At 49.4% G+C, this 6,186-nt stretch overlaps 1 long non-coding RNA gene across 1 annotated transcript; it reads left to right on the top strand.

Moving 5' to 3' along the window:
* Positions 1–384: 384 nt before the first annotated feature.
* Positions 385–2,883, top strand: LOC121017826 (uncharacterized). The gene is made up of 2 exons (XR_005784904.1): positions 385–431; positions 2,366–2,883. It is a non-coding gene; the product is annotated as an uncharacterized LOC121017826 (long non-coding RNA).
* Positions 2,884–6,186: the final 3,303 nt, after the last annotated feature.

Raw genomic sequence — 6,186 nt, forward strand, 5'->3', positions numbered from 1 at the left:
GTTTAGGGGCGCCTGGGTGGCTCAGTCGGTTGAGCGTCCGACTTCAGCTCAGGTCACGATCTCACGGTTCGTGAGTTCGAGCCCCGCATCGGGCTCTGGGCTGATGGCTCAGAGCCTGGAGCCTGCTTCCGATTCTGTGTCTCCCTCTCTCTCTGCCCCTCCCCCATTCATGCTCTGTCTCTCTCTGTCTCAAAAATAAATAAACATTAAAAAAATAATTTTTTTTAATGTTTAATGTTTATTTATTTTTGAGAGAGACAAAGACACAGAGTGTGAGCAGGGGAGGGGCAGAGAGAGAGAGACGCAGAATCTGAAGCAGGCTCCAGGCTCCAAGCTGTCAGCACAGAGGCCAACATGGGGCTCAAACTCATGGACCGTGAGAGATCGTGACCTGAGCCGAAGTCGGAGGCTTAACCAACTGAGCCACCCAGGTACCCCTTAAGATTTTACTTGTAAGTAATCTCTACATACAACCTAGGGCTCAAACTCACAACCCCGAGATCAAGAGCCGCACACTCCACCGACTGAGCTAGCCAGGCATCCCCTTAACCTTCTCTTCTAATGAACTTTCCATTTTTGCACTAACCTTATTTCCAAGATACTCTTTCTGTTTTCTGACTGTTCCTTTTTTAGAGCATCCTGCAATTTCTTCTCCTATCTCTGCAGACATTAACCGCAGAGGTTGTTTGATTCAATGTTTCCTTCTGCTCCCTCATTATCACGGTTTCCTGGTCTTTCTCTTGCTGTACCAGCTGTTACATCAATAAGCTAAAGATGGCCCCTGTGTTGTTTACTTCACAGCAGGCTCAAAGCCCACCGGTGCTAAACTCAAATTCTTACACATCCTATTGCTTTAAATATAGCCCGCACAAGCATATTTTTAGCCATGTAGGGCCTGCCTGCTTTGTAAAACTGCACCCAACATCAGCTAGCCATGGATAAGACAAACCCAGGGGCTATAAAAAGCCACCAGGTCAATGCTGCTCTTAGGGGATTCTGACCCAGAATCTCCCCACCGTGCTGCTGAGCAATGTCACCTAGACATGCAAGTCCTCTGTCCTAGACCCCTCTCTCCTGAGTGGTCCTTTGCCTTACTCCCCGTCTGGGGGCTGTCACTGTCTCTGTAAGGCCCCTTTCATGCAATCCTGTGCAAGCTCCACCCAGTAAAACATGTGGTGCAACACTGCCATGTCTCTGTCCTGTGTTCCTTGATGGGTCCCAAAACCTGGACCTCACCACACCTAGCCTTAAGATAGGGCTTTCCTGGGGTACCTGGCTGGCTCAGTTGGAAGAGCATGCGACTCTTGATCTCAGGGTTGTGAGCTGAGCCCCATGTTGGGTGTGGAGTTTACTTAAAAATTAAATCTTGGGGCGCCTGGGTGGCGCAGTCGGTTGGGCATTCGACTTCAGCCAGGTCACGATCTCGCGGTCCGGGAGTTCGAGCCCCGCGTCGGGCTCTGGGCTGATGGCTCAGAGCCTGGAGCCTGTTTCCGATTCTGTCTCCCTCTCTCTCTGCCCCTCCCCTGTTCATGCTCTGTCTCTCTCTGTCCCAAAAATAAATAAACGTTGAAAAAAAAAAATAAAATAAAATTTAAAAAAATTAAATCTTTAAAAAAAGATGATAAGGGCTTCCCTCAAACATCTTGGCTCTCCATTCACACGTCAGTGCGGGACTCTGGGAAGCTCCGTGGAAGGCTCTGCACGTGGGCAGGATTTGTCCACAATGAGCTTCCCTTAGAGGGCCTGGTGGGAACTAGACTTGACTGTCAGCGTCTAGATCTTGTCTCTTGGTTAGTGTCTCCAGGGGAAAACCCTCCAGCCTCCCTCCTAAGGAGCCCAAGCCTGACTACCAGCACTCTGGAGGGGGAGGAAAGGACTTGACTTTTGAAGGGTTCAGCAGAGGAGGCCAGGTCTGACTACCCATTCACTGACCACAACCTACCTCCTCCAGTCTGAGAGCCCACACCCCTCAGGCTACCAACCAGACCTAACTGGCCCTGGGGACCCCAGGCACAACTGAGATGAGGGAGTCAATAAGTATGTACCTCCAGAATGGTGATGCCCTCCCCCCAAGCACATGCTTTTTCCTAGAACAGGAGATAGCAAACTTCTCTTTTTTTTTTTTTTTTTTTTCTTTTTTGGAAAGGGCCAGATGGTAAATATTTTAGGCTTTTCGGGACACATGGTTGATGTCACAACTACTCAACTCTGCCACCGTAGCACAGAAGCAACCACAGACTCTATGTAAATGAAGGCATGTGGCTGCATTCCAAAATCACTTTATTTATGGACACTCAACTTTGAATTTAACGTAATTTTCACTTGTCACAAACAATTCTTCTTTTTATTTTTTTTTTCCCAACAGGGTAAACACATAAAATTCTTAGATCTCTGGCTGTACAAAAGCAAGTGGCAAGCTGCGTTTGACCCAGCGGCAGAAGCGTATGGATCCCCTTCCTGGAATATGATGGTCTAGAGATGCCTGTCAAAATCCTCTGAAGCTGTCTTCACCTTCCCCTTAGCAAAGCCTCCCAGCGCTCATTTTTGCCTGTAGGTATAAGGGCTGCAGGTCCTCTCCCTCCCTCACGCAGCCTCCAAAATGTGCCACGGAAATTTAGACACTTAGGAATTGCCTTGGAACAGAACTGGTGGAAACAGCGACTCTAGGATTTGCTGCCAGTTTCTCCCCCGCCCCGCGGGTGGAACAAGTTGTTGATTGTTCTCTTTCCCTGGATTTTAACCAAGGTGATAAATGAGTCCCAGAGGAAGAGATCTCGGGGAAAGGTGGGTGCTCGGAGCCAGAGCCCTGACTCCCAGGCCTTGCGCTTATCTGCGTCAGAACCTCTGTTTCCAGCAATAAAGGCTGTTCTAAGTGGTCCAGGACCTGCCTATCCGCTTTCACATCAAGGAAAGAAGTCCTGCCTTTCTTAGTTGCAGGGGCTGAATGGGGGGTTGGCAAAGAGAAGACCTACTTCCCCCACGTCACATGCGTCTTGGCGCATCAGCTCTGCCAGCCGGTCTCGCTTTCTTTATCTCTAAAGTGGCGACAGTCGTTCCCACCTCCCTGGGTAGTTGGGTGGACTGATATATTAACATTACCAAAGTCTCTGTCACATCGAGGGGCTCCACATATGGCAATTAGTATAATTCTAATTTATCCAGGCAGGAAACTCAAGAGAGGTTAAGGTATCACCATCCAGAGGGCACACAGCTCATTCATTAGGGGTGGAGACAGGAGTAGTTTGTTGTTCAACTCCCAAACTAATATTCTTTCTTCTATCCTGCGCTGCTTTTTTCTTTAAAGTTTACTTATTTTGGAGGGGGGTGCGGGGAGATCCGGGGAGAGAATCCCAGTGCAGAGTTCGAACTCATGAACCATGAGATCATGAGAACCTCTGAGCTGAAATCAAGAGTCAAAGGCTCAATCCACTGAGCCACCCCCATCCTGCACTGCTTTAAGAGGGGGGCTTAGTCCTTTTTATTTTTTTTTAAGTTATTTATCTATTTATTTATTTATTTTTGAGAGAGCAAGAGCGAGTACAAGAGGGGCAGACAGAGAAAGAGAAAGAAAATCCCAAGCAGGCCCTGCACTGTCAGTGTGGTGCCCAATGAGGGGCTTGAACTCACCAACTGTGAGATCATGACCTGAATTGAAATCAAGACTGAACCGCCCAGGCTCAGTCCTTTTTTTTTTTTTTTTTTTTTAACCACACCTGAAATGCTACAGTAGGGAAGGTGTTGGGGCTGGGGGATATTAGCTCTGTTGCCTCCCTTAATTTCAGCCCCCGGGTTTGTGCTGCAGGTGACAGACCCTCTCCTCTGGGGGTTAGACACAGCAAAGCTGCGCCATCAAATGGCACAGGGGATGTTGTGGGCACCGCCCCTTGGCCGCCCCCAGCACCCCCGGCTCCACCCTGGCCCCCTCCCAGCGCAGGCTCCCTTCCTCTGGGCTGAGCCACTCCACTGGACAGTTACAAAGATTCTTTGTAATTTGTTTGCACCGGGAGGAGTGAGAGGAGGGCCCTGGCTATACTCAAACCACATGGGCTGCCAGCCCTGTTTACACAGAGAAGGAGCCAAGACAGATGACCCTGTGGCTTGGGGGCCCTGACTGAAAACACAGCCCAAGCCTGTGGATCAGCCTCCCTGTTTCTGGGCTACACCACACAGAAGCAGCATGGAGGCACCTCTTTACCCAGGGAGGCCTGTTTACTCGGCTGGGTGAGAGGTGTTTGCACAGGAAGGGAGGTGGCAATAGCCATCTGGCTGTTCTCTGGCTGAGCAGGAGAGCATTTGCAGGTCAGGCACTGTCTGTGTTTCAGGGCCTCTGGGGAGGCAGCCCCTGACAGTGGGCTTGCTGGGATGAGTGTCTCTTCTTTCAGAGTGAATGTGGACAATTTGGAAAAAACTGTTTGAAAAAAAATACTGTTATTTGGTTTTTTTCCTTTAATCCAGACCCCCACCAAATAAATTGTCCAGGATCTTTCCCCCAGCTATAGTTTGCAAGGTAGGGAGAAATGCAGTTTTCAGCATTTAAAGAATGGTGAGGTTTGCCACTTATTAGGTACATTGTGGTTTAAAAAGCATTGCCAGGGGTGCCTCAGTTGGTACAGCATGCAACTCTTAATCTTGGGGTTGTGAGTTTGAGCCCTACGTTGGATGTAGAGATCACTTAAAAAATAAATTTAAAAAAATAATTGAGGGGCGCCTGGGTGGCTCAGTCGGTTAAGCATCCGACTTCAGCTCAGGTCATGATCTCTCGGTCCGTGAGTTTGAGCCCCGCGTCGGGCTCTGTGCTGACCGATCAGAGACTGGAGCCTGTTTCGGATTCTGTGACTCCCTCTCTCTCTGAACCTCCCCCATTCATGCTCTGTCTCTCTCTGTCTCAAAAATAAATAAATGTTAAAAAATTTTAAAAAAATAGGGGCGCCTGGGTGGCTCAGTCGGTTAAGTGTCCGACTTTGGCTCAGGTCATGATCTCACAGTCTGTGAGTTCGAGCCCCGCGTCAGGCTCTGTGCTGACAGCTCAGGGCCTGGAGCCCGCTTCCGATTCTGTGTCTCCCTCTCTCTCTACCCCTCCCCTGCTCATGCTCAGTCTCTCTCTGTCTCAAAAATAAATAATAACATTAAAAAAATTTTTTTAATAATAATAATTGATAAAGCTTGTCATATCTACCAGTCTGCATGATCCTCAAGACAGCAGAGTGGGTAGCCATGGCCAGAATCATCCCTATTGCACAGATAAGGAGTAGACGGTTTGAAAGGTCAAGTTGCTTGCACAAAACCACACACCCAGTAAGAGGCAGAAGCCAAGTGACTCCAGTTTGCATGTTCTTTTTTCATGGAGTCCCCTTACCTCCCCATCTGGCTGTAAAGAGAGATACACAGAGAGCTTATTCCAACATGTAACCACCTCACCACAGTGGCTTCTGGGAGACAGCCTTACACCTCAGTGACGTGGCGGAAACCACAGGGGATGAGGCGCTGAGCCTCAAGGGTACTATGCAGGGACCATGGACCGGTCCCTGGGTATCCCCGATGGGGCATTCGCTGGGCTCCAGTGAATGGAGAGGCTGGGGACCAACTGCGTGAAGTCATGTGTAACATACACACTGTACTGCCACCAGTGAAGTCATGGAGGCAAGGGAGGGAGTTACAGAATCACTGAAACTTTCCCCCAAGCTCCTTCACCGCCGTCTCCTCTTGGGCTGTGGCTTGCTGCATCCAAACGGGCAATGTGTCTCCCTGAAGCCACTGCCTGGGTTCCACCTACCGTCCTCGATGCTTCTTCCTAGCTCATTAGCCTCCCTTTGATAACCCCAAACACCAACCACCCAAGTGGGCATCATGCCCAGCTTCCCCCTTTCTCTCTTCACTTCTGTCCCTTAAGTCCTGCCCAATGCAAATTGCTGTGACCTGTGTGACTGATTAAAACTTCTCAGCTCTGTTTCCACCACCCTTAGCCCAGCCCCTGCAACTGACCGGGCCACCACATTCAACTCCTGGTCTTTTCTTTCCTGCCACGGTCAAATCCTGGCTCTTCTCTCTTCTTGCCGATCTATCCTTCAGTGACCACCCTTCTATAATGACCAATGTGTTGCTGTGTTTTGCAGCAAAGTACTCTTGCATACGTACATGCTGACATACTTTCACACAGAGCCCCGTTCTGAAGTTAGCTCCCCCTCC

The sequence above is a fragment of the Herpailurus yagouaroundi genome, unplaced genomic scaffold (assembly GCF_014898765.1).
Source record: "Herpailurus yagouaroundi ecotype Mexico unplaced genomic scaffold, PumYag 216, whole genome shotgun sequence".
Classification (NCBI taxonomy): domain Eukaryota; kingdom Metazoa; phylum Chordata; class Mammalia; order Carnivora; family Felidae; genus Herpailurus; species Herpailurus yagouaroundi.